This window comes from Pseudophryne corroboree, unplaced genomic scaffold (assembly GCF_028390025.1).
Source record: "Pseudophryne corroboree isolate aPseCor3 unplaced genomic scaffold, aPseCor3.hap2 scaffold_3138, whole genome shotgun sequence".
Taxonomy (NCBI): Eukaryota; Metazoa; Chordata; class Amphibia; order Anura; family Myobatrachidae; genus Pseudophryne; species Pseudophryne corroboree.
The window spans coordinates 1-25,620 of record NW_026969817.1 but is presented as its reverse complement, the minus strand read 5'-3'; the positions used below and the strand labels follow the sequence as shown (position 1 = coordinate 25,620).

General features: G+C 48.0%; 21 non-coding genes and 3 pseudogenes across 21 annotated transcripts; 8 read left to right on the top strand and 16 right to left on the bottom strand.

The window, feature by feature from the left end:
• Window positions 1–1,976: 1,976 nt before the first annotated feature.
• LOC135017228 (U1 spliceosomal RNA) lies at window positions 1,977–2,140 on the bottom strand. Its single transcript, XR_010215070.1, has one exon. It is a non-coding gene; the product is annotated as a U1 spliceosomal RNA (small nuclear RNA).
• A 670-nt stretch (window positions 2,141–2,810) lies between these two features.
• LOC135017246 (U1 spliceosomal RNA) lies at window positions 2,811–2,973 on the bottom strand. Its single transcript, XR_010215084.1, has one exon. It is a non-coding gene; the product is annotated as a U1 spliceosomal RNA (small nuclear RNA).
• A 152-nt stretch (window positions 2,974–3,125) lies between these two features.
• On the bottom strand, window positions 3,126–3,289 carry LOC135017232 (U1 spliceosomal RNA). The gene has a single exon (XR_010215074.1). It is a non-coding gene; the product is annotated as a U1 spliceosomal RNA (small nuclear RNA).
• Window positions 3,290–3,959: 670 nt separating this feature from the next.
• On the bottom strand, window positions 3,960–4,122 carry LOC135017247 (U1 spliceosomal RNA). Its single transcript, XR_010215085.1, has one exon. It is a non-coding gene; the product is annotated as a U1 spliceosomal RNA (small nuclear RNA).
• A 152-nt stretch (window positions 4,123–4,274) lies between these two features.
• Window positions 4,275–4,438, bottom strand: LOC135017231 (U1 spliceosomal RNA). Its single transcript, XR_010215073.1, has one exon. It is a non-coding gene; the product is annotated as a U1 spliceosomal RNA (small nuclear RNA).
• A 695-nt stretch (window positions 4,439–5,133) lies between these two features.
• Window positions 5,134–5,275, bottom strand: LOC135017245 (U1 spliceosomal RNA; annotated as a pseudogene).
• Window positions 5,276–5,427: 152 nt separating this feature from the next.
• LOC135017250 (U1 spliceosomal RNA) lies at window positions 5,428–5,591 on the bottom strand. Its single transcript, XR_010215088.1, has one exon. It is a non-coding gene; the product is annotated as a U1 spliceosomal RNA (small nuclear RNA).
• A 692-nt stretch (window positions 5,592–6,283) lies between these two features.
• Window positions 6,284–6,425, bottom strand: LOC135017238 (U1 spliceosomal RNA; annotated as a pseudogene).
• A 151-nt stretch (window positions 6,426–6,576) lies between these two features.
• On the bottom strand, window positions 6,577–6,740 carry LOC135017251 (U1 spliceosomal RNA). Its single transcript, XR_010215089.1, has one exon. It is a non-coding gene; the product is annotated as a U1 spliceosomal RNA (small nuclear RNA).
• A 615-nt stretch (window positions 6,741–7,355) lies between these two features.
• On the bottom strand, window positions 7,356–7,518 carry LOC135017242 (U1 spliceosomal RNA). The gene has a single exon (XR_010215081.1). It is a non-coding gene; the product is annotated as a U1 spliceosomal RNA (small nuclear RNA).
• A 152-nt stretch (window positions 7,519–7,670) lies between these two features.
• LOC135017234 (U1 spliceosomal RNA) lies at window positions 7,671–7,834 on the bottom strand. Its single transcript, XR_010215076.1, has one exon. It is a non-coding gene; the product is annotated as a U1 spliceosomal RNA (small nuclear RNA).
• Window positions 7,835–8,505: 671 nt separating this feature from the next.
• On the bottom strand, window positions 8,506–8,668 carry LOC135017243 (U1 spliceosomal RNA). Its single transcript, XR_010215082.1, has one exon. It is a non-coding gene; the product is annotated as a U1 spliceosomal RNA (small nuclear RNA).
• Window positions 8,669–8,820: 152 nt separating this feature from the next.
• On the bottom strand, window positions 8,821–8,984 carry LOC135017252 (U1 spliceosomal RNA). The gene has a single exon (XR_010215090.1). It is a non-coding gene; the product is annotated as a U1 spliceosomal RNA (small nuclear RNA).
• A 671-nt stretch (window positions 8,985–9,655) lies between these two features.
• On the bottom strand, window positions 9,656–9,818 carry LOC135017244 (U1 spliceosomal RNA). The gene has a single exon (XR_010215083.1). It is a non-coding gene; the product is annotated as a U1 spliceosomal RNA (small nuclear RNA).
• A 152-nt stretch (window positions 9,819–9,970) lies between these two features.
• LOC135017230 (U1 spliceosomal RNA) lies at window positions 9,971–10,134 on the bottom strand. Its single transcript, XR_010215072.1, has one exon. It is a non-coding gene; the product is annotated as a U1 spliceosomal RNA (small nuclear RNA).
• A 671-nt stretch (window positions 10,135–10,805) lies between these two features.
• Window positions 10,806–10,968, bottom strand: LOC135017237 (U1 spliceosomal RNA). The gene has a single exon (XR_010215078.1). It is a non-coding gene; the product is annotated as a U1 spliceosomal RNA (small nuclear RNA).
• Window positions 10,969–11,112: 144 nt separating this feature from the next.
• On the top strand, window positions 11,113–11,228 carry LOC135017248 (U5 spliceosomal RNA). Its single transcript, XR_010215086.1, has one exon. It is a non-coding gene; the product is annotated as a U5 spliceosomal RNA (small nuclear RNA).
• Window positions 11,229–11,502: 274 nt separating this feature from the next.
• On the top strand, window positions 11,503–11,618 carry LOC135017249 (U5 spliceosomal RNA). The gene has a single exon (XR_010215087.1). It is a non-coding gene; the product is annotated as a U5 spliceosomal RNA (small nuclear RNA).
• Window positions 11,619–18,373: 6,755 nt separating this feature from the next.
• LOC135017239 (U1 spliceosomal RNA) lies at window positions 18,374–18,537 on the top strand. Its single transcript, XR_010215079.1, has one exon. It is a non-coding gene; the product is annotated as a U1 spliceosomal RNA (small nuclear RNA).
• A 152-nt stretch (window positions 18,538–18,689) lies between these two features.
• LOC135017236 (U1 spliceosomal RNA) lies at window positions 18,690–18,831 on the top strand (annotated as a pseudogene).
• A 691-nt stretch (window positions 18,832–19,522) lies between these two features.
• On the top strand, window positions 19,523–19,685 carry LOC135017240 (U1 spliceosomal RNA). Its single transcript, XR_010215080.1, has one exon. It is a non-coding gene; the product is annotated as a U1 spliceosomal RNA (small nuclear RNA).
• A 674-nt stretch (window positions 19,686–20,359) lies between these two features.
• Window positions 20,360–20,523, top strand: LOC135017233 (U1 spliceosomal RNA). The gene has a single exon (XR_010215075.1). It is a non-coding gene; the product is annotated as a U1 spliceosomal RNA (small nuclear RNA).
• Window positions 20,524–20,675: 152 nt separating this feature from the next.
• LOC135017235 (U1 spliceosomal RNA) lies at window positions 20,676–20,838 on the top strand. Its single transcript, XR_010215077.1, has one exon. It is a non-coding gene; the product is annotated as a U1 spliceosomal RNA (small nuclear RNA).
• A 654-nt stretch (window positions 20,839–21,492) lies between these two features.
• On the top strand, window positions 21,493–21,656 carry LOC135017229 (U1 spliceosomal RNA). Its single transcript, XR_010215071.1, has one exon. It is a non-coding gene; the product is annotated as a U1 spliceosomal RNA (small nuclear RNA).
• The last annotated feature ends 3,964 nt before the right edge of the window (window positions 21,657–25,620 follow it).

Genomic DNA, 25,620 nt, shown 5'->3' with positions numbered 1-25,620 from the left:
GACTGCAATTACAGCATGGTCAAGAAGGGAGGCGTCATGCTGGGTGGCCATGCCCTGTCACTGTGCAGGAGCCAGCACCGCTCACACACTAGTCCCCGGGTGCAGCCCCCAACCCCCGGGACACCCGGAGCAACAAAATGTAGATTCAGGCCACCAGGCCACGCCCCTACCTATGAAACCATGCCTCCTTTTTACCATTGCGCTGTTTATCTGCGCGCACTGCATTACAATCTCCCTCGCCACCTCTCTGGGTGTCACCAGTGATAGTGACACCTCTGCCATGCTTGTAGCAGCTGGTCCTAAGATCTACGCCTCAAGCCCTGAGTGTTTGCCCTTGTGACTTGTTGATCGTCATAGCGAAGCAGATGCTTACAGAAAACTGCAGGGGCTTAGATTGAAAATAAAAAAAATTGATGGGTATAAGGTAGAGAGGAGCGGGTTCGGTTCTCCGAGAACCGAATTCCCCACGAACTCCACGTGGTTTACACTGGTCCGAGGCAGGCTCGGTTGTTCCCGCCTGACTTGGAAAACCTGAACAAGGGAAAATGTCATCATCCCGCTGTCAGATTCTCGTGAGATTCGGATTCCATATAAAGAGCTGCGCGTTGCTGCCATTTTTACTCGTGCATTGAAGAGAGAGCGGAGAGGACGTGGCTATGTTCTCTCAGTGGAAATCTCAATATCAGTGCTCAGTATCAGTGGTTACTTATTGCTGCTCAGTAATACTAGTAGTGTGTCTCTCCTGCTCAGTGTCAGTTCTCAGTAGTATCCTCATCAGTGCTCAGTATCACTGCTCATTGTCTTGTGCTGCATTGTGGTGCTCAGCATACTACAGTACATTACTAATAGTCCAGTGCTGCATCTTGCTGCTCAGTGTCAGTTCTAGTATCCTCATCAGTGCTCACTATCACTGCTCATTGCATTGTGGTGTTCTGTATACTACAGTAACATAGTAATATAGTATATATAGAGGAGCGGGTTCGGTTCTCCGAGAACCGAATTCCCCACGAACTCCACGTGGTTTACACTGGTCCGAGGCAGGCTCGGTTGTTCCCGCCTGACTCGGAAAACCTGAACAAGGGAAAATGTCATCATCCCGCTGTCGGATTCTCGCGAGATTCGGATTCCATATAAAGAGCTGCGCGTTGCCGCCATTTTTACTCGTGCATTGAAGAGAGAGCGGAGAGGACGTGGCTATGTTCTCTCAGTGGAAATCTCAATATCAGTGCTCAGTATCAGTGGTTACTTATTGCTGCTCAGTAATACTAGTAGTGTGTCTCTCCTGCTCAGTGTCAGTTCTCAGTAGTATCCTCATCAGTGCTCAGTATCACTGCTCATTGTCTTGTGCTGCATTGTGGTGCTCAGCATACTACAGTACATTACTAATAGTCCAGTGCTGCATCTTGCTGCTCAGTGTCAGTTCTAGTATCCTCATCAGTGCTCACTATCACTGCTCATTACATTGTGGTGTTCTGTATACTACAGTAACATAGTAATATAGTAACATATAGTAACATAGTTTTTGAGGTTGAATAGAGGCAAATTGCCCATCGTGTTCAACCTGTTTTAAGTTGTGATGATTCTACATACTTGCTGAATAATGTTTTATGACTAGTTAGCTACTATAACTCATGTTACCCCCGGATTAACCATGTTGATATTTTAAGTATTATAACCTTGGATAGCTTTTTCATTCAGAAATGTATCCATTCCTTTTTTAAATCCAATTACAGAGTCCGCCATTACCACCTTCCCTGGCAGGGAATTCCACATCCTGATTGCCCTAACAGTGAAGATCATAGTATCTCACCTGGCAGGTAAGTAGGAGTTGGGCTAGAGCTGTGGAGGATTGCTGCTCGGGCACCCCCTGTCAAGTGAAGGAGATCCAACTGAGGCAGCACAAGGGAACTCTCGAAAGAAGAACAAGGCTAGAGGAAGATCTGAGACAAAGAAATCTGACTTTTACCAGAGCTGACCAGGGGAAAGCACAAACACAGTCCCCCACTACCACAAATAATGCAGTCGAGTTTCCCACATTTGGGGAAATCACAGGGGTCAGCATACCCAGAGTGCAATGAATGAACCTCACCCTGGGAGAACAATTTTCATGACCATGGTATCTCCTATGCAAAATAAGTATGATTTGGGATAGGGCTGGGGAGGGCCGCTGCTCAGGCACATCTCTGTCAAGTAAAGGAGATTCAACTGAGGCAGCACAAGGGAACTCTCATCTGGGGACAACAACTGCAGGGAGAACACATATTTTCAGATGAACATGGGAGGGCAGAAGGCTGCCTAATACTGAAGCACCCCCAAACAACAAACCAAATGCAACTACTAATGCAAGCATTCCTGGGGGAAGGCCTGCAGCAGACGGATTTGCATATGGTGATGTCATCCAAGCAGTGGGTCAAAGTTGGCTTCAACCCTCGTCTGCATATGAAAATAAAAAAGGGGTGTGCAGGGCATGGCGGCCTTTTGCGGCGCTTGGATGACCCCTAGTTCGCATTAAACACCTCCACCCTCCTTCGGTGTGGGGCTCATGTTGGCTATGCCCCAGCCCCTGAAGCATTCAAGCTGATTTCTTGCAGCAGCTGGGCACTGTAACAGCTCCAGAGCTGCTCTGTAAAGCAAGTAAAAGGGTGTGGGCCCTGCAGCACTACCTGTAGTTTGCATTGTGCGTTGGAAGGCACAAAGTAAGCAGACGGGGAAGTCAGGATAGTGCACAAGGGCATAGAAGGGAGCGGCTCAAGAAAAGAGAAGTGGAAACAGACAGCAAACTAGGCTGTAGAGAGACCTGAGACAAAGAGATCTGAATTATACGAGAGCCGACCAGAGGAAACACAAATTATGTAATCAAGTGTCCCACATTTGGGGAAATCGTAGGAGCAGCACACCCAGAGTGCATTGGGTGAGCCTTGCCCTGGGAGAAGCACCTTCCTGATCATAGTATCTCACCTGGCAGGTAAGTAGGAGTTGGGCTAGAGCTGGGGAGGGTCGCTGTACGGGCACCCCCCTGTCAAGTGAAGGAGATCCAACTGAGGCAGCACAAGGAAACTCTCGAAAAAAGAACAAGGCTAGATGAAGATCTGAGACATAGAAATCTGACTTTTACCAGAGCTGACCAGAGGAAAGCACAAACACAGTCCCCCACTACAACAAATAATGCAGTCGAGTTTCCCACATTTGGGGAAATCACAAGGGTCAGCATACCCAGAATGCAATGAATGAACCTCACCCTGGGAGATCAATCTTCATGATAATGGTATCTCCTATGCAAAATAAGTATGATTTGGGATAGGGCTGGGGAGGGCCGCTGCTCAGGCACATCTCTGTCAAGTAAAGGAGATTCAACTGAGGCAGCACAAGGGAACTCTCATCTGGGGACAACAACTGCAGGGAGAACACATATTTTCAGATGAACATGGGAGGGCAGAAGGCTGCCTAATACTGAAGCACCCCCAAACAACAAACCAAATGCAACTACTAATGCAAGCATTCCTGGGGGAAGGCCTGCAGCAGACGGATTTGCATATGGTGATGTCATCCAAGCAGTGGGTCAAAGTTGGCTTCAACCCTCGTCTGCATATGAAAATAAAAAAGGGGTGTGCAGGGCATGGCGGCCTTTTGCGGCGCTTGGATGACCCCTAGTTCGCATTAAACACCTCCACCCTCCTTCGGTGTGGGGCTCATGTTGGCTATGCCCCAGCCCCTGAAGCATTCAAGCTGATTTCTTGCAGCAGCTGGGCACTGTAACAGCTCCAGAGCTGCTCTGTAAAGCAAGTAAAAGGGTGTGGGCCCTGCAGCACTACCTGTAGTTTGCATTGTGCGTTGGAAGGCACAAAGTAAGCAGACGGGGAAGTCAGGATAGTGCACAAGGGCATAGAAGGGAGCGGCTCAAGAAAAGAGAAGTGGAAACAGACAGCAAACTAGGCTGGAGAGAGACCTGAGACAAAGAGATCTGAATTATACGAGAGCCGACCAGAGGAAACACAAATTATGTAATCAAGTGTCCCACATTTGGGGAAATCGTAGGAGCAGCACACCCAGAGTGCATTGGGTGAGCCTTGCCCTGGGAGAAGCACATTCCTGATCATAGTATCTCACCTGGCAGGTAAGTAGGAGTTGGGCTAGAGCTGGGGAGGGTCGCTGTACGGGCACCCCTCTGTCAAGTGAAGGAGATCCAACTGAGGCAGCACAAGGAAACTCTCGAAAAAAGAACAAGGCTAGATGAAGATCTGAGACATAGAAATCTGACTTTTACCAGAGCTGACCAGAGGAAAGCACAAACACAGTCCCCCACTACAACAAATAATGCAGTCGAGTTTCCCACATTTGGGGAAATCACAGGGGTCAGCATACCCAGAATGCAATGAATGAACCTCACCCTGGGAAATCAATCTTCATGATAATGGTATCTCCTATGCAAAATAAGTATGATTTGGGATAGGGCTGGGGAGGGCCGCTGCTCAGGCACATCTCTGTCAAGTAAAGGAGATTCAACTGAGGCAGCACAAGGGAACTCTCATCTGGGGACAACAACTGCAGGGAGAACACATATTTTCAGATGAAAATGGGAGAGCAGAAGGCTGCCTAATACTGAAGCACCCCCAAACAACAAACCAAACGCAACAACTAGTACAAGCATTCCTGGGAAAAGGTCTGCAGAAGACGGATTTGCATACGGTGATGTCATCCAAGCAGTGGGCCAAAGTTGGCTGGAACCCTCATCTGCATATGAAAAGTGAAAAGGGGTATGCAGGGCATGGCGGCCTTTTGCGGTGCTTGGATGACCCTTAGTTTGCATTAAACACCTCCACCCTCCGTCGGTGTGGGGCTCATGTTGGCTATGCCCCAGCCCCTGAAGCATTCAAGCTGATTTCTTGCAGCAGCTGGGCACTGTAACAGCTCCAGAGCTGCTCTGTAAGGCAAGTAAAAGGGTGTGGGCCCTGCAGCACTACCTGTAGATTGCATTGTGCATTGGAAGGCACAAAGTAAGCAGACAGGAGGAGATGTCAGGATAGTCCACAAGGGTATTGAAGGGAGGGGCTTAAGAAAAAAGAAGTGGAAACAGACAGCAAACTAGGCTGGAGAGAGACCTGAGACAAAGAGATCTGAATTATATGAGAGCCGACCAGGGGAAACACAAATTATGCAGTCAAGTTTCCCACATTTGGGGAAATCGCAGGGGCAGCACACCCAGAGTGCATTGGGTGAGCCTTGCCCTGGGAGAAGCACCTACATGATCATAGTATCTCACCTGGCAGGTAAGTAGGAGTTGGGCTAGAGCTGGGGAGGGTCGCTGCTCGGGCACCCCCCTGTCAAGTGAAGGAGATCCAACTGAGGCAGCACAAGGGAACTCTCGAAAGAAGAACAAGGCTAGAGGAAGATCTGAGACAAAGAAATCTGACTTTTACCAGAGCTGACCAGAGGAAAGCACAAACACAGTCCCCCACTACCACAAATAATGCAGTTGAGTTTCCCACATTTGGGGAAATCACAGGGGTCAGCATACCCAGAATGCAATGAATGAACCTAACCCTGGGAGAACAATCTTCATGACCATGGTATCTCCTATGCAAAATAAGTATGATTTGGGATAGGGCTGGGGAGGGCCGCTGCTCAGGCACATCTCTGTCAAGTAAAGGAGATTCAACTGAGGCAGCACAAGGGAACTCTCATCTGGGGACAACAACTGCAGGGAGAACACATATTTTCAGATGAACATGGGAGGGCAGAAGGCTACCTAATACTGAAGCACCCCCAAACAACAAACCAAATGCAACAACTAGTAAAAGCATTCCTGGGAGAAGGTCTGCAGAAGACGGATTTGCATACGGTGATGTCATCCAAGCAGTGGGCCAAAGTTGGCTGGAACCCTCATCTGCATATGAAAAGAGAAAAGGGTTATGCAGGGCATGGCGGCCTTTTGCGGCGCTTGGATGACCCCTAGTTCGCATTAAACACCTCCATTCTCCTTCGGTGTGGGGCTCATGTTGGCTATGCCCCAGCCCCTGAAGTATTCAAGCTGATTTCTTGCAGCAGCTGGGCACTGTAACAGCTCCAGAGCTGCTCTGTAAGGCAAGTAAAAGGGTGTGGGCCCTGCAGCACTACCTGTAGTTCGCATTGTGCGTTGGAAGGCACAAAGTAAGCAGACGGGAGAAGTCAGGATAGTGCGCAAGGGCATAGAAGGGAGCGGCTCAAGAAAAGAGAAGTGGAAACAGGCAGCAAACTAGGCTGGAGAGAGACCTGAGACAAAGAGATCTAAATTATACGAGAGCCGACCAGGGGAAACACAAATTATGCAGTCAAGTGTCCCACATTTGGGGAAATCGCAGGAGCAGCACACCCAGAGTGCAATGGGTGAGCCTTGCCCTGGGAGAAGCACCTTCATGATCATAGTATCTCACCTGGCAGGTAAGTAGGAGTTGGGCTAGAGCTGGGGAGGGTTGCTGCTCGGGTACCCCCCTGTCAAGTGAAGGAGATCCAACTGAGGCAGCACAAGGGAACTCTCAAAGAAGAACAAGGCTAGAGGAAAATCTGAGACAAAGAAATCTGACTTTTACCAGAGCTGACCAGAGGAAAGCACAAACACAGTCCCCCACTACCACAAATAATGCAGTCGAGTTTCCCACATTTGGGGAAATCACAGGGGTCAGCATACCCAAAATGCAATGAATGAACCTCACCCTCGGAGAACAATCTTCATGACCATGGTATCTCCTATGCAAAATAAGTATGATTTGGGATAGGGCTGGAGAGGGCCGCTGCTCAGGCACATCTCTGTCAAGTAAAGGAGATTCAACTGAGGCAGCACAAGGATACTCCCATCTGGGGACAACAACTGCAGGGAGAACACATATTTTCAGATGAACATGGGAGGGCAGAAGGCTGCCTAATACTGAAGCACCCCCAAACAACAAACCAAATGCAACAACTAGTACAAGCATTCCTGGGGGAAGTTCTGCAGAAGACGGATTTGCATACGGTGATGTCATCCAAGCAGTGGGCCAAAGTTGGCTGGAACCCTCATCTGCATATGAAAAGAGAAAAGGGGTATGCAGGGCATGGCGGCCTTTTGCGGCGCTTGGATGACCCTTAGTTCGCATTAAACACCCCCACCCTCCTTCGGTGTGGGGCTCATGTTGGCTATGCCCCAGCCCCTGAAGCATTCAAGCTGATTTCTTGCAGCAGCTGGGCACTGTAACAGCTCCAGAGCTGCTCTGTACGGCAAGTAAAAGGGTGTGGGCCCTGCAGCACTACCTGTAGTTTGCATTGTGCATTGGAAGGCACTTAAGAATAGAGAAGAGGAAACAGACAGCAAACTAGGCTGGAGAGAGACCTGAGACAAAGAGATCTGAATTATACGAGAGCCGACCAGGGGAAACACAAATTATGCAGTCAAGTTTCCCACATTTGGGGAAATCGCAGGAGCAACACACCCAGAGTGCAATGGGTGAGCCTTGCCCTGGGAGAAGCACCTACGTGATCATAGTATCTCACCTGGCAGGTAAGTAGGAGTTGGGCTAGAGCTGGGGAGGGTCGCTGCTCGGGTACCCCCCTGTCAAGTGAAGGAGATCCAACTGAGGCAGCACAAGGGAATTCTCGAAAGAAGAACAAGGCTAGAGGAAGATCTGAGACAAAGAAATCTGACTTTTACCTGAGCTGACCAGAGGAAAACACAAACACAGTCCCCCACTACCACAAATAATGCTGTCGAGTTTCACACATTTGGGGAAATCACAGGGGTCAGCATACCCAGAATGCAATGAATGAACCTCACACTGGGAGAATAATCTTCATGACCATGGTATCTCCTATGCAAAATAAGTATGATTTGGGATAGGGCTGGGGAGGGCCGCTGCTCAGGCACATCTCTGTCAAGTAAAGGAGATTCAACTGAGGCAGCATAAGGGAACTCTCATCTGGGGACAACAACTGCAGGGAGAACACATATTTTCAGATGAACATGGGAGGGCAGAAGGCTGCCTAATACTGAAGCACCCCCAAACAACAAACCAAATGCAACAACTAGTGCAAGCATTCCTGGGGGAAGGCCTGCAGCAGATGGATTTGCATATGGTGATGTCATCCAAGCAGTGGGTCAAAGTTGGCTTCAACCCTCGTCTGCATATGAAAAGAGAAAAGGGGCGTGCAGGGCATGGCGGCCTTTTGCGGCGCTTGGATGACCCCTAGTTCGCATTAAACACCTCCACCCTCCTTTGGTGTGGGGCTCATGTTGGCTATGCCCCAGCCCCTGAAGCATTCAAGCTGATTTCTTGCAGTAGCTGGGCACTGTAACAGCTCCAGAGCTGCTCTGTACGGCAAGTAAAAGGGTGTGGGCCCTGCAGCACTACCTGTAGTTTGCATTGTGCATTGGAAGGCACAAAGTAAGCAGACGGGAGAAGTAAGGATAGTGCGCAAGGCCATAGAATGGAGCGGCTTAAGAAAAGAGAAGTGGAAACAGACAGCAAACTAGGCTGGAGAGAGACCTGAGACAAAGAGATCTGAATTATACGAGAGCCGACCAGGGGAAACACAAATTATGCAGTCAAGTTTCCCACATTTGGGGAAATCGCAGGGGCAGCACATCCAGAGTGCAATGGGTGAGCCTTGCCCTGGGAGAAGCACCTTCATGATTATAGTATCTCACCTGGCAGGTAAGTAGAAGTTGGGCTAGAGCTGGGGAGGGTCGCTGCTCGGGCACCCCCCTGTCAAGTGAAGGAGATCCAACTGAGGCAGCACAAGGGAACTCTCGAAAGAAGAACAAGGCTAGAGGAAGAACTGAAACAAAGAAATCTGACTTTTACCAGAGCTGACCAGAGGAAAGCACAAACACAGTCCCCCACTACCACAAATAATGCAGTTGAGTTTCCCACATTTGGGGAAATCACAGGGGTCAGCATACCCAGAATGCAATGAATGAACCTCACCCTGGGAGAACAATCTTCAAGACCATGGTCTCTCCTATGCAAAATAAGTATGATTTGGGATAGGGCTGGGGAGGGCCGCTGCTCAGGCACATCTTAGTCAAGTAAAGGAGATTCAACTGAGGCAGCACAAGGGAACTCTCATCTGGGGACAACAACTGCAGGGAGAACACATATTTTCAGATGAACATGGGAGGGCAGAAGGCTGCCTAATACTGAAGCACCCCCAAACAACAAACCAAATGCAACAACTAGTGCAAGCATTCCTGGGGGAAGGCCTGCAGCAGATGGATTTGCATATGGTGATGCCATCCAAGCAGTGGGTCAAAGTTGGCTTCAACCCTCGTCTGCATATGAAAAGAGAAAAGGGGCGTGCAGGGCATGGCGGCCTTTTGCGGCGCTTGGATGACCCCTAGTTCGCATTACACACCTCCACCCTCCTTCGGTGTGGGGCTCATGTTGGCTATGCCCCAGCCCCTGAAGCATTCAAGCTGATTTCTTGCAGCAGCTGGGCACTGTAACTGCTCCAGAGCTGCTCTGTAAGGCAAGTAAAAGGGTGTGGGCCCTGCAGCACTACCTGTAGTTTGCATTGTGCGTTGGAAGGCACGAAGTAAGCAGACGGGAGAAGTCAGGATAGTGCGCAAGGGCATAGAAGGGAGCGGCTCAAGAAAAGAGAAGTGGAAACAGACAGCAAACTAGGCTGGAGAGAGACCTGAGACAAAGAGATCTGAATTATACGAGAGCCGACCAAGGGAAACACAAATTATGCAGTCAAGTTTCCCACATTTGGGGAAATCACAGGGGCAGCACAACCAGAGTGCAATGGGTGAGCCTTGCCCTGGGAGAAGCACCTTCATGATCATAGTATCTCACCTGGCAGGTAAGTAGGAGTTGGGCTAGAGCTGGGGAGGGTCGCTGCTCGGGCACCCCCCTGTCAAGTGAAAGAGATCCAACTGAGGCAGCACAGGGGAACTCTCGAAAGAAGAACAAGGCTAGAGGAAGATCTGAGATAAAGAAATCTGATTTTTACCAGAGCTGACCAGAGGAAAGCACAAACACAGTCCCCCACTACCACAAATAATGCAGTCGAGTTTCCCACATTTGGGGAAATCACAGGGGTCAGCATACCCAGAATGCAATGAATGAACCTCACCCTGGGAGAACAATCTTCATGACCATGGTATCGCCTATGCAAAATAAGTATGATTTGGGATAGGGCTGGGGAGGGCCGCTGCTCAGGCACATCTCTGTCAAGTAAAGGAGATTCAACTGAGGCAGCACAAGGGAACTCTCATCTGGGGACAACAACTGCAGGGAGAACACATATTTTCAGATGAACATGGGAGAGCAGAAGGCTGCCTAATACTGAAGCACCCCCAAACAACAAACCAAATGCAACAACTAGTGCAAGCATTCCTGGGGGAAGGCCTGCAGCAGATGGATTTGCATATGGTGATGTCATGCAAACAGTGGGTCAAAGTTGGCTTCAACACTCGTCTGCATATGAAAAGAGACAAGGGGCGTGCAGGGCATGGCGGCCTTTTGCGGCGCTTGGATGACCCCTAGTTCGCATTACACACCTCCACCCTCCTTCGGTGTGGGGCTCATGTTGGCTATTCCCCAGCCCCTGAAGCATTCAAGCTGATTTCTTGCAGCAGCTGGGCACTGTAACTGCTCCAGAGACGCTCTGTAAGGCAAGTAAAAGGGTGTGGGTCCTGCAGCACTACCTGTAGTTTGCATTGTGCGTTGGAAGGCACGAAGTAAGCAGACGGGAGAAGTCAGGATAGTGCGCAAGGGCATAGAAGGGAGCGGCTCAAGAAAAGAGAAGTAGAAACAGACAGCAAACTAGGCTGGAGAGAGACCTGAGACAAAGAGATCTGAATTATACGAGAGCCGACCAGGGGAAACACAAATTATGCAGTCAAGTTTCCCACATTTGGGGAAATCGCAGAAGCAGCACACCCAGAGTGCAATGGGTGAGCCTTGCCCTGGGAGAAGCACCTTCATGATCATAGTATCTCACCTGGCAGGTAAGTAGGAGTTGGGCTAGAGCTGGGGAGGGTCGCTGCTCGAGCATCCCCCTGTCAAGTAAAGGAGATTCAACTGAGGCAGCACAAGGGAACTCTCATCTGGGGACAACAACTGCAGGGAGAACACATATTTTCAGATAAAAATCTTGGTCATGCTCTGGTTTCTCTTCAGAACGAACAAATCTTTCGCCTTTTACTAAAGATTTCCGTGGAGAGGAGCAAAACCGAGTTTTATCTCAATTTTTGCATGCCCCATCTTTTTGGGGTTTCTTTTATCGGTTTAAAGATAGAATGAGTGTGCTTTAATGTAAGCTCATTTGCATAGAAATGACAGTAAATGTTTGTTTCTTTTCAAACAGAACTTTCTTGACCACACTAATTGTTTGAAAGATCTGGGAGCACATGGAAAAGAGTACAAACCATGTTTATAGCAAGGGGAAGCCTGGTGAGAAATCTGCTTTCTTTCATTCAAATTGGGTGCTCACTTTGAGCTGAATGAGAACTGCTGGCATGGCACTCAGGCGACAGGTGGAATCTTGGTCATGCTCTGGTTTCTCTTCAGAACTAACAAATATTTCGCCTTTTATTAAAGATTTCCGTGGAGAGGAGCAAAACTGAGTTTTATCTCAATTTTTGCATGCCCCATATTATTGGGGTTTCTTTTATCAGTTTAAAGACAGAACGAGTGTGCTTTCTTGTTAGCTTTAATGTAAGTTTATTTGCATAACAATGACAGTAAATGTTTGTTTCTTTTCAAACAGAACTTTCTTGACCATGCTACTTGCTTGAAAGATCTGGGAGCACATGGAAAACAGTACAAACCATGCAGTATCACAAGAGCCTTTATTTGATCTTTCATGAAGATAGAGCAGAATTGAGGACACGTCAACAATTTCTGCCGAAGGTGGTTCATCTTTCCACATGGTGCCTTTGGCCACTGACACCTTCGTTGAGTCAAAGTCTCTGGCTGTGGTCAGAACTTTGAAAATTTATGTCACCAGAACGGTTCAGATTAGGAAAACAGAGGCTCTGTTTGTCCTGTATGCTCCCAACATGATTGGGTGTCCTGCTTCCATGCAGACCATTATGCGCTGGATCTGTGGTAAGATTCAGCATGCTCATTCCACGGCAGGATTGCCGTTACTGAATTAGGTGAAGACCCATTCTACTAGAAAGGTGGGTTCATCCTGGGCAGCTGGTCGGGGAGTCTCGGCATTGCAACTTTGCCGAGCAGCTATTTAGTAAACACTTTTGCTAAGTTTTACAAGTTTGATACCTTGGCTGATGATAACCTCAAGTTGGGTCATTCGGTGCTGCAGAGTCGTACGCACTCTCCCACCCGTTCAAGAGCTTTGGTATAACCCCATGGTTCTTAATGTGACCCCAGCATCCTCTAGTTCGTATGAGAAAATAGGATTTTAATACCTACCGGTAAATCCTTTTCTCTTAGTACGTAGAGGATGCTGGGCACCCGTCCCAGTCCATACTGTGTCTGCAGTTATTACTTGTGGTTATACACATGTTGTGTTACGGTTCTGGTCAGCTTTTTGCTGCAATTGTTCATGCCGTTGGCTTGTGTTCTGTTGAATGCCACGTTCTGCGGCATGCTTAAGGTGTGAGCTGGTAAGATGCTCACCTTAGTTTAACAATAAATCCTTTCCTCGAAATGTCCGTCTCCCTGGGCACAGTTCCTATAACTGTAGTCTGGAGGAGGGGCATAGAGGGAGGAGCCAGTTCACACCCTTTGAAAGTCTTAAAGTGCCCATGTCTCTTGCGGATCCCGTCTATACCCCATGGTTCTTAATGTGACCCCAGCATCCTCTACGGACTAAGAGAAAAGGATGCCCTTGTGTACTATCCTGACTTCTCCTCCCGTCTGCTTACTTTGTGCCTTCCAACGCACAATGCGAACTACAGGTGGTGCTGCAGGGCCCACACCCTTTTACTTGCCTTACAGAGCAGCTCTGGAGCTGTTACAGTGCCCAGCTGCTGCAAGAAATCAGCATGAATGCTTCAGGGGATGGGGCATGGCCAACATGAGCCCCACACCAAAGGAGGGTGGGGGTGTTTAATGCGAACTAGGGGTCATCCAAGCACTGCAAAAGGCCGCCATGCCCTGCATGCCCCTTTTCTCTTTTTATATGCAGATGAGGGTTCCAGCCAACTTTGGCCCACTGCTTGGATGACATCACCGTATGCAAATCCGTCTGCTGCAGACCTTCCCCCAGGAATGCTTGTACTAGTTGTTGGATATGGTTTGATATTTGATGGTGCTTCAGTATTAGGCAGCCTTCCGCCCTCCCATGTTCATCTGAAAAGATGTGGTCTCCCTGCAGTTGTTGTCCCCAGACGAGAGTTCCCTTGTGCTTCCTCAGTTGAATCTCCTTAACTTGACGGGGGAGGGGCTGCCCGAGCTGCCACCCTCCCCAGCCCTATCCCAACTCATACTTATTTTACATATTAGATCTCTTGATCATGAAGATTGTTCTCACAGGGTGAGGTTCATCCATTATATTTTAAAATAGGAAGGTACAAATTACATATTTGAATTGCATCTATGTGCTGGATTCAAATGTCCCCCCCCCCCCTTCCTTTCTCAATTGTGCCCGTCAGCAGCTATTCTAAGGTTGCTGCCAATGGGTGTGACACATTAATTTCTTCTGTGGGGTACACTGGACTCCACAAGGATTCACATTGGGGTGTAGAGTAGGATCTTGATCTGAGGCACCAACCGGCTCAAAGCTTTTGACTGTTCCCAAGAAGCTCAGTGCATTCTCCTCTATAACCCCGCTTCCATGAACAGGGAGCTCAGTTTGTAGTTGGTGCCTTCAGTAGCAGGCCAATTAACAGGGGCCTGCCTCAGGCAGCCTATTCTTAGCTATTAATTTTGACAAGAAAAGAAGAACTTGTTTTATGAGAATCTACAAGGGCTGCAGCAGGCTAGGTCTAATAGACATCTTTACTGCAGCTTCATCACTCCCAGCGGCGCTATATACTCCCGTGCCCTGGTTGCTGGGTCACTGCAGCGGAGGCTCCGGTTTCATCCTAAGGTCAGTCACACACACACCACCCTTCCGGATCACGAGGCCGCTGATGAAGGGGAGCGAGGCCGTAGGGGGTGGGCCGTGTGCGCACTGCGGTGGACACTGATTACTGGGCAGCCGCTCCACTAGCCACCAGGTACAGTTAAGGAGCACAGGTCTGGGGGTTTTTCTCCTATATTAACCCAATTTTGTACTGCCCGCAGCGCATTGTGATAGGTAATAGGGCCTGATTCAGGTTGGATTGCAATCACAATAAGCGATCCAACTGCAAAAATTGCTAAGAGCATACGCATGTGCCTGCATTTTCTGCGGCACCCCGCAGAGAATGTGATCGCCTCTGCCTGTCAATCGGGGCGGGGAAGGGGGGGAGAGGTGGGTCAGCAACACTCCATTTCCAAGTCAGGGATGGAGCGGTGCGGGGGCAAGGCTTCAAAATGGGGTCTGCAACGGAGGAGACACAGGGGGCGTGGTCACAGCGGCTGTATGACATCACATTCAGCCGCTGTGATCACAAAAATGGTGGCGGCTTCCTGCGCGCACATACAGTCTGCACCAGCAGGAGCCTACACCATTTTTTATGATCACGCTGAACTGCAGTGCGACTGCAATTACAGCATGGTCAAGAAGGGAGGCGTCATGCTGGGTGGCCATGCCCTGTCACTGTGCAGGAGCCAGCACCGCTCACACACTAGTCCCCGGGTGCAGCCCCCAACCCCCGGGACACCCGGAGCAACAAAATGTAGATTCAGGCCACCAGGCCACGCCCCTACCTATGAAACCATGCCTCCTTTTTACCATTGCGCTGCTTATCTGCGCGCACTGCATTACAATCTCCCTCGCCACCTCTCTGGGTGTCACCAGTGATAGTGACACCTCTGCCATGCTTGTAGCAGCTGGTCCTAAGATCTACGCCTCAAACCCTGAGTGTTTGCCCTTGTGACTTGTTGATCATCATAGCGAAGCAGATGCTTACAGAAAACTGCAGGGGCTTAGATTGAAAATAAAAAAATTGATGGGTATAAGGTAGAGAGGAGCGGGTTCGGTTCTCCGAGAACCGAATACCCCACGAACTCCACGTGGTTTACACTGGTCCGAGGCAGGCTCGGTTGTTCCCGCCTGACTCGGAAAACCTGAACAAGGGAAAATGTCATCATCCCGCTGTCGGATTCTCGCGAGATTCGGATTCCATATAAAGAGCTGCGCGTTGCTGCCATTTTTACTCGTGCATTGAAGAGAGAGCGGAGAGGACGTGGCTATGTTCTCTCAGTGGAAATCTCAATATCAGTGCTCAGTATCAGTGGTTACTTATTGCTGCTCAGTAATACTAGTAGTGTGTCTCTCCTGCTCAGTGTCAGTTCTCAGTAGTATCCTCATCAGTGCTGAGTATCACTGCTCATTGTCTTGTGCTGCATTGTGGTGCTCAGCATACTACAGTACATTACTAATAGTCCAGTGCTGCATCTTGCTGCTCAGTGTCAGTTCTAGTATCCTCATCAGTGCTCACTATCACTGCTCATTGCATTGTGGTGTTCTGTATACTACAATAACATAGTAACATAGTTTTTGAGGTTAAATAGAGGCAGATTGCCCATCGTGTTCAACCTGTTTTAAGTTGTGATGATTCTACATACTTGCTGAATAATGTTTTATGACTAGTTAGCTACTATAACTCATGTTACCCCCGGATTAACCATGTTGATATTTTAAGTATTATAACCTTGGATAGCTTTTTCATTCAGAAATGTATCCATTCCTTTTTTAAATCCAATTACAGAGTCCGCCATTACCACCTTCCCTGGCAGGGAATTCCACATCCTGATTGCCCTAACAGTGAAGAAACCTTTCCTCCATTGCGTTCTGAACTTTCCTCCAGTCGCAGCGAGTGACCACGTGTTCTTTTAATAAATAATTCCTCTGATAACTCTTTGTTATGTATCTTTACATATTTGAAGATATTAATAATATCTCCTCTTAGGCACCTCTTTTCTAGTGTATAAATATTCAGCCTAGTAAGTCTTTCCTTATAGTCCAGTACTTTTAGGCCTTTAATCAATTTAGTCTTCAGGATCTCTTACACTTCCATGAGCAGCAGAGTAGTGCAATGGAAGCATGCTGGGCCCATAACCCAGAGGTCGATTGATCGAAACTATCCACTGCTATGTGCATTTTTTTTTTTATAATTAAAGTAATCAAAAACTGGGATTGATATTTTGGCTCTTTTATTTTTACTTAAAGTACAATAACTTTTATCATTTTAATTTGTTTTAATAGTATATTGACAGCATTGTTTTCTTTAAAAAATCCACTTAATTTTCTTTACCCTATTACTGAAATGGTAATTGACAAAAACAAACTACATTGTCACCAGAAGAGCAATGCAAAATGTACAAGTGATATATGAAAATCATCTTCCATCTTGAATTTCAATGATGCATTGGGACAACAATTTGTGAGAAACATCTTCACCCATAAAGAAAGATTTTCTTAATTCCTTACCTGTGTGCTGATTAGATATCACCTTGTTTTCACATTAAACAGACTTCCCCGTGAGGAAGCAGCAAGGATGCAGTGACGTTTCCTGGTGTCAACCTGTATTATTTCAGTAGACATTGAAATGAGGATGCATCTTTGATGCCTTTCCAATGAAGCAAGTTTATTTCAGTAATAGGTGAAAAACCATTCCTACAAAGGTGTTAATCAGAGACTTGGCTTTGTGGACACTTTTCAGAGAGCAAATTTGTTAGCATAAACATAAAATCAGAAAATGAAGAGCTGTTTAATCACTCAATTGGACTTTTCTGCCAGCATATTTTTTTTTCTCTGCAACCCACTGCTAAATTGTGCTTCCTAGCTGTTTTTTTATAAAATCACTTAATCAAATCTAACTCTGATTACATCAGAGAAGGCCAGGTACCCTACACCATAAGGGGGGTTTTTGAAATTTTGACTTGTCTACTTAAAGATCACCAAAATCTGATTACAAGGTCAATTACATCCCTGGGTGGGATTGAACCACCAACCTTTTGGTTAATAGCCAAACATGCTAACCGATTGCGCCACAGAGACACCTTGCAAAAGTCAATACTGACAAAGGCTAATAATCATTCATCTAGAACGTTTCCTAGAAAAACTTTAAAAAGTCAATAATCTGGAGAATTTTTGTAAGAAACACATTGGTACTTTCCCATGATGAGTGAGTGCTTCAGGATTTCTTGCACTTACATGGGCTATTAACCAAAAGGTTGGTGGTTCAATCCCACCCAGGGATGTAATTGACCTTGTCATCAGATTTTGGTGATCTTTAAGTAGACAAGTCAAAATTTCAAACCCCCTCTTATGGTGTAGGGTACCTGGCCTTCTCTGACGTAATCAGAGTTAGATTTAATTAAGTGATTTTATAAAAAACAGCTAGGAAGCACAATTTAGCAGTGGGTTGCAGAGAAAAAAATAACATTTTAAACCTACCGGTAATTTTTTTTTCTCGTAGTCCGTAGAGGATGATGGGGACTCCGTAAGGACCATGGGGGATAGACGGGCTCCGCAGCAGACATGGGCACTTTAAGAAAGACTTTAGATCTGGGTGTGCACTGGCTCCTCCCTCTATGCCCCTCCTCCATACCTCAGTTAGAGAAACTGTGCCCAGAGGAGACGGACAGTACGAGGAAAGGATTTTTGTTAATCCAAGGTCAAGATTCATACCAGCCACACCAATCACACCGTATAACTTGTGATATACTACCCAGTTAACAGTATGAAAACAACATAGCATCAGTCCAAGACCGATGAAAACTAACATATAACCCTTATGTAAGCAATAACTATATACAAGTCTTGCAGAAGTAGACCGCACTTGGGACGGGCACCCAGCATCCTCTACGGACTACGAGAAAAAGATTTACCGGTAGGTTTAAAATCTTATCTTCTCTTACGTCCTAGAGGATGCTGGGGACTCCGTAAGGACCATGGGGATTATACCAAAGCTCCCAAACGGGCAGGAGAGTGCGGATGACTCTGCAGCACCGATTGAGCAAACAGGAGGTCCTCCTCAGCCAGGGTATCAAACTTATAGAACTTTGCAAAGGTGTTTGAACCAACTTTGACCCACTGCTTGGATGACATCACCATATGCAAATCCATCTGCGGCAGGCCTTCCCCCAGGAATGCTTGCACTAGTTGTTGCATTTGGTTTGTTGTTTGGGGGTGCTTCAGTATTAGGCAGCCTTCTGCCCTCCCATGTTCATCTGAAAATATGTGTTCTCCCTGCAGTTGTTGTCCCCAGATGAGAGATCCTTGTGCTGCCTCAGTTGAATCTCCTTTACTTGACAGAGATGTGCCTGAGCAGCGGCCCTCCCCAGCCCTATCCCAAATCATACTTATTTTGCATAGGAGATACCATGGTCATGAAGATTGTTCTCCCAGGGTTAGGTTCATTCATTGCATTCTGGGTATGCTGACCCCTGTGATTTCCCCAAATGTGGGAAACTCAACTGCATTATTTGTGGTAGTGGGGGACTGTGTTTGTGCTTTCCTCTGGTCAGCTCTGGTAAAAGTCAGATTTCTTTGTCTCAGATCTTCCTCTAGCCTTGTTCTTCTTTCGAGAGTTCCCTTGTGCTGCCTCAGTTGGATCTCCTTCACTTGACAGGGGGGTGCCCGAGCAGCGACCCTCCCCAGCTCTAGCCCAACTCCTACTTACCTGCCAGGTGAGATACTATGATCATGAAGATGCTTCTCCCAGGGCAAGGCTCACCCATTGCACTCTGGGTGTGCTGCCCCTGCGATTTCCCCAAATGTGGGAAACTTGACTGCATAATTTGTGTTTCCCCTGGTCGGCTCTCATATAATTCAGATCTCTTTGTCTCAGGTCGCTCTCCAGCCTAGTTTGCTGTCTGTTTCCACTACTTTTTCTTGAGCCCCTCCCTTCTATACCCTTGTGCACTATCCTGACTTCTCCCGTCTGCTTACTTTGTGCCTTCCAACGCACAATGCAAACTACAGGTAGTGCTGCAGGGCCCACACCCTTTTACTTGCTTTACAGAGCAGCTCTGGAGCTGTTACAGTGCCCAGCTGCTGCAAGAAATCAGCTTGAATGCTCCAGGGGCTGGGGCATAGCCAACATGAGCCCCACACCGAAGGAGGGTGGAGGTGTTTAATGCGAACTAGGGGTCATCCAAGCGCCGCAAAAGGCCGCCATGCCCTGCACACCCCTTTATTCTTTTCATATGCAGACGAGGGTTGAAGCCAACTTTGACCCACTGCTTGGATGACATCACCATATTCAAATCCATCTGCTGCAGGCCTTCCCCCAGGAATGCTTGCACTAGTTGTTGCATTTGGTTTGTTGTTTGGGGGTGCTTCAGTATTAGGCAGCCTTCTGCCCTCCCATGTTCATCTGAAAATATGTGTTCTCCCTGCAGTTGTTGTCCCCAGATGAGAGTTCCCTTGTGCTGCCTCAGTTGAATCTCCTTTACTTGACAGGGGGATGCTCGAGCAGCGACCCTCCCCAGCTCTAGCCCAACTCCTACTTACCTGCCAGGTGAGATACTATGATCATGAAGGTGCTTTTCCCAGGGCAAGGCTCACCCATTGCACTCTGGGTGTGCTGCTCCTGCGATTTCCCCAAATGTGGGAAACTTGACTGCAGAATTTGTGTTTCCCCTGGTCGGCTCTCGTATAATTCAGATCTCTTTGTCTCAGGTCTCTCTACAGCCTAGTTTGCTGTCTGTTTCCACTTCTTTTTTCTTGAGCCCCTCCCTTTTATACCCTTGTGCACTATCCTGACTTCTCCTCCTCTCTGCTTACTTTGTGCCTTCCAATGCACAATGCAAACTACAGGTAGTGCTGCAGGGCCCACACCCTTTTACTTGCCTTACAGAGCAGCTCTGGAGCTGTTACAGTGCCAAGCTGCTGCAAGAAATCAGCTTGAATGCTTCAGGGGCTGGGGCATGGCCAACATGAGACCAACACCGAAGGAGGGTGGGGGTGTTTAATGCAAACTAAGGGTCATCCAAGCGCCGCAAAAGGCCGCCATGCCCTGCACGCCCCTTTTCTCTTTTCATATCCAGACGAGGGTTGAAGCCAACTTTGACCCACTGCTTGGATGACATCACCATATGCAAATCCATCTGCGGCAGGCCTTCCCCCAGGAATGCTTGCACTAGTTGTTGCATTTGGTTTGTTGTTTGGGGGTGCTTCAGTATTAGGCAGCCTTCTGCCCTCCCATGTTCATCTGAAAATATGTGTTCTCCCTGCAGTTGTTGTCCCCAGATGAGAGTTCCCTTGTGCTGCCTCAGTTGAATCTCCTTTACTTGACAGAGATGTGCCTGAGCAGCGGCCCTCCCCAGCCCTATCCCAAATCATATTTATTTTGCATAGGAGATACCATGGTCATGAAGATTATTCTCCCAGGGTGAGGTTCATTCATTGCATTCTGGGTATGCTGACCCCTGCGATTTCCCCAAATGTGGGTAACTCGACTGCATTATTTGTGGTAGTGGGGGACTGTGTTTGTGTTTTCCTCTGGTCAGCTCTGGTAAAAGTCAGATTTCTTTGTTTCAGATCTTCCTCTAGCCTTGTTCTTCTTTCGAGAGTTCCCTTGTGCTGCCTCAGTTGGATCTCCTTCACTTGACAGGGGGGTGCCCGAGCAGCGACCCTCCCCAGCTCAAGCCCAACACCTACTTACCTGCCAGGTGAGATACTATGATCATGAAGGTGCTTCTCCCAGGGCAAGGCTCACCCATTGCACTCTGGGTGTGCTGCCCCTGCGATTTCCCCAAATGTGGGAAACTTGACTGCATAATTTGTGTTTCCCCTGGTCGGCTCTCGTATAATTCAGATCTCTTTGTCTCAGGTCTCTCTCCAGCCTAGTTTGCTGTCTGTTTCCACTTCTTTTTTCTTGAGCCCCTCCCTTTTATACCCTTGTGTACTATCCTGACTTCTCCTCCTGTCTGCTTACTTTGTGCCTTCCAATGCACAATGCAAACTACACACCCTTTTACTTGCCTTACAGAGCAGCTCTGGAGCTGTTACAGTGCCAAGCTGCTGTAAGAAATCAGCTTGAATGCTTCAGGGGCTGGGGCATTGTCAACATGAGCCCCACACCGTAGGAGGGTGGGGGTGTTTAATGCGAACTAAGGGTCATCCAAGCGCCGCAAAAGGCCGCCATGCCCTGCATACCCCTTTTCTCTTTTCATATGCAGATGAGGGTTCCAGCCAACTTTGGCCCACTGCTTGGATGACATCACCGTATGCAAATCCGTCTTCTGCAGAACTTCCCCCAGGAATGCTTGTACTAGTTGTTGCATTTGGTTTGTTGTTTGGGGTGCTTCAGTATTAGGCAGCCTTCTGCCCTCCCATGTTCATCTGAAAATATGTGTTCTCCCTGCAGTTGTTGTCCCCAGATGAGAGTTCCCTTGTGCTGCCTCAGTTGAATCTCCTATACTTGACAGAGATGTGCCTGAGCAGCTGCCCTCCCCAGCCCTATCCCAAATCATACTTATTTTGCATAGGCGATACCATGGTCATGAAGATTGTTCTCCCAGGGTGAGGTTCATTCATTGCATTCTGGGTATGCTGACCCCTGTGATTTCCCCAAATGTGGGAAACTCGACTGCATTATTTGTGGTAGTGGGGGACTGTGTTTGTGCTTTCCTCTGGTCAGCTCTGGTAAAAGTCAGATTTCTTTGTCTCAGATCTTCCTCTAGCCTTGTTCTTCTTTCGAGAGTTCCCTTGTGCTGCCTCAGTTGGATCTCCTTCACTTGACAGGGGGTGCCCGAGCAGCAATCCTCCACAGCTCTGGCCCAACTCCTACTTACCTGCCAGGTGAGATACTATGATCTTCACTGTTAGGGCAATCAGGATGTGGAATTCCCTGCCAGGGAAGGTGGTAATGGCGGACTCTGTAATTGGATTTAAAAAAGGAATGGATACATTTCTGAATGAAAAAGCTATCCAAGGTTATAATACTTAAAATATCAACATGGTTAATCCGGGGGTAACATGAGTTGTAGTAGCTAACTTGTCATAAAACATTATTCAGCAAGTATGTAGAATCATCACAACTTAAAACAGGTTGAACACGATGGGCAATTTGCCTCTATTCAACCTCAAAAACTATGTTACTATATGTTACTATATTACTATGTTACTGTAGTATACAGAACACCACAATGCAATGAGCAGTGATAGTGAGCACTGATGAGGATACTAGAACTGACACTGAGCAGCAAGATGCAGCACTGGACTATTAGTAATGTACTGTAGTATGCTGAGCACAACAATGCAGCACAAGACAATGAGCAGTGATACTGAGCACTGATGAGGATACTACTGAGAACTGACACTGAGCAGGAGAGACACACTACTAGTATTACTGAGCAGCAATAAGTATCCACTGATACTGAGCACTGATATTGAGATTTCCACTGAGAGAACATAGCCACGTCCTCTCCGCTCTCTCTTCAATGCACGAGTAAAAATGGCGGCAACGCGCAGCTCTTTATATGGAATCCGAATCTCGCGAGAATCCGACAGCGGGATGATGACATTTTCCCTTGTTCAGGTTTTCCGAGTCAGACGGGAACAACCGAGCCTGCCTCGGACCAGTGTAAACCACGTGGAGTTCGTGGGGAATTCGGTTCTCGGAGAACCGAACCCGCTCCTCTCTACCTTATACCCATCAATTTTTTTTATTTTCAATCTAAGCCCCTGCAGTTTTCTGTAAGCATCTGCTTTGCTATGATGATCAACAAGTCACAAGGGCAAACACTCAGGGCTTGAGGCGTAGATCTTAGGACCAGCTGCTACAAGCATGGCAGAGGTGTCACTATCACTGGTGACACCCAGAGAGGTGGCGAGGGAGATTGTAATGCAGTGCGCGCAGATAAGCAGCGCAATGGTAAAAAGGAGGCATGGTTTCATAGGTAGGGGCGTGGCCTGGTGGCCTGAATCTACATTTTGTTGCTCCGGGTGTCCCGGGGGTTGGGGGCTGCACCGGGGACTAGTGTGTGAGCGGTGCTGGCTCCTGCACAGTGACAGGGCATGGCCACTAGAGATGTGCACCAGAAATTTTTCGGGTTTTGTGTTTTGGTTTTGGGTTCGGTTCCGCGGCCGTGTTTTGGGTTCGAACGCGTTTTGGCTAAACCTCACCGAATTTTTATTGTCGGATTCGGGTGTGTTTTGGATTCGGGTGTTTTTTTCAAAAAAACCCTAAAAAACAGCTTAAATCATAGAATTTGGGAGTCATTTTGATCCCAAAGTATTATTAACCTCAATAACCATAATTTCCACTCATTTTCAGTCTATTCTTAACACCTCACACCTCACAATATTATTTTTAGTCCTAAAATTTGCACCGAGGTCGCTGGATGACTAAGCTCAGCGACCCAAGTGGTCGATACAAACACCTGGCCCATCTAGGAGTGGCACTGCAGTGTCACGCAGGATGGCCCTTCCAAAAAACACTCCCCAAACAGCACATGACGCAAAGAAAAAAAGAGGCGCAATGAGGTAGCTGTGTGACTAAGCTCAGCGACCCAAGTGGCCAACACAAACACCTGGCCCATCTAGGAGTGGCACTGCAGTGTCACGCAGGATGGCCCTTCCAAAAACACTCCCCAAACAGCACATGACGCAAAGAAAAAAAGAGGCGCAATGAGGTAGCTGTGTGACTAAGCTCAGCGACCCAAGTGGCCGACACAAACACCTTGCCCATCTAGGAGTGGCACTGCAGTGTCACGCAGGATGGCCCTTCCAAAAAACACTCCCCAAACAGCACATGACGCAAAGAAAAAAAGAGGCGCAATGAGGTAGCTGTGTGACTAAGCTCAGCGACCCAAGTGGCCGACACAAACACCTGGCCCATCTAGGAGTGTCACTGCAGTGTCACGCAGGATGGCCCTTCCAAAAAACACTCCCCAAACAGCACATGACGCAAAGAAAAAAAGAGGCGCAATGAGGTAGCTGCGTGACTAAGCTCAGCGACCCAAGTGGCCGACACAAACACCTGGCCCATCTAGGAGTGGCACTGCAGTGTCACGCAGGATGGCCCTTCCAAAAAACACTCCCCAAACAGCACATGACGCAAAGAAAAATGAAAGAAAAAAGAGGTGCAAGATGGAATTGTCCTTGGGCCCTCCCACCCACCCTTATGTTGTATAAACAGGACATGCACACTTTAACCAACCCATCATTTCAGTGACAGGGTCTGCCACACGACTGTGACTGATATGACGGGTTGGTTTGGACCCCCACCAAAAAAGAAGCAATTAATCTCTCCTTGCACAAACTGGCTCTACAGAGGCAAGATGTCCACCTCATCATCATCCTCCGATTCATCACCGTGTACATCCCCCTCCTCACAGATTATCAATTCGTCCCCACTGGAATCCACCATCTCAGCTCCCTGTGTACTTTGTGGAGGCAATTGCTGCTGGTCAATGTCTCCACGGAGCAATTGATTATAATTCATTTTAATGAACATCATCTTCTCCACATTTTCTGGAAGTAACCTCGTACGCCGATTGCTGACAAGGTGAGCGGCGGCACTAAACACTCTTTCGGAGTACACACTTGTGGGAGGGCAATTTAGGTAGAATAAAGCCAGTTTGTGCAAGGGCCTCCAAATTGCCTCTTTTTCCTGCCAGTATACGTACTGACTGTCTGACGTGCCTACTTGGATGCGGTCACTCATATAATCCTCCACCATTCTTTCAATGGTGAGAGAATCATATGCAGTGACAGTAGACGACATGTCCGTAATCGTTGGCAGGTCCTTCAGTCCGGACCAGATGTCAGCATCAGCAGTCGCTCCAGACTGCCCTGCATCACCGCCAGCGGGTGGGCTCGGAATTCTGAGCCTTTTCCTCGCACCCCCAATTGCGGGAGAATGTGAAGGAGGAGCTGTTGACCGATCAAGTTCCACTTGACTTGATAATTTTCTCACCAGCAGGTCTTTGAACCCCTGCAGACTTGTGTCTGCCGGAAAGAGAGATACAACGTAGGTTTTAAATCTAGGATCGAGCACGGTGGCCAAAATGTAGTGCTCTGATTTCAACAGATTGACCACCCGTGAATCCTGGTTAAGCGAATGAAGGGCTCCATCCACAAGTCCCACATGCCTAGCGGAATCGCTCTGTCTTAGCTCCTCCTTCAATGTCTCCAGCTTCTTCTGCAAAAGCCTGATGACGGGAATGACCTGACTCAGGCTGGCAGTGTCTGAACTGACTTCACGTGTGGCAAGTTCAAAAGGTTTCAGAACCTTGCACAACGTTGAAATCATTCTCCACTGCGCTTGAGACAGGTGCATTCTACCTCCTATATCGTGGTCAGATGTATAGGCTTGAATGGCCTTTTGCTGCTCCTCCATCCTCTGAAGCATATAGAGGGTTGAATTCCACCTCGTTACCACTTCTTGCTTCAGATGATGGCAGGGCAGGTTCAGGCGTTTTTGGTGTTGCTCCAGTCTTCTGTACGTGGTGCCTGTACGCAGAAAGTGTCCCGCAATTCTTCTGGCCACCGACAGCATCTCTTGCACGCCCCTGTCATTTTTTAAATAATTCTGCACCACCAAATTCAAGGTATGTGCAAAACATGGGACGTGCTGGAATTTGCCCAGATATA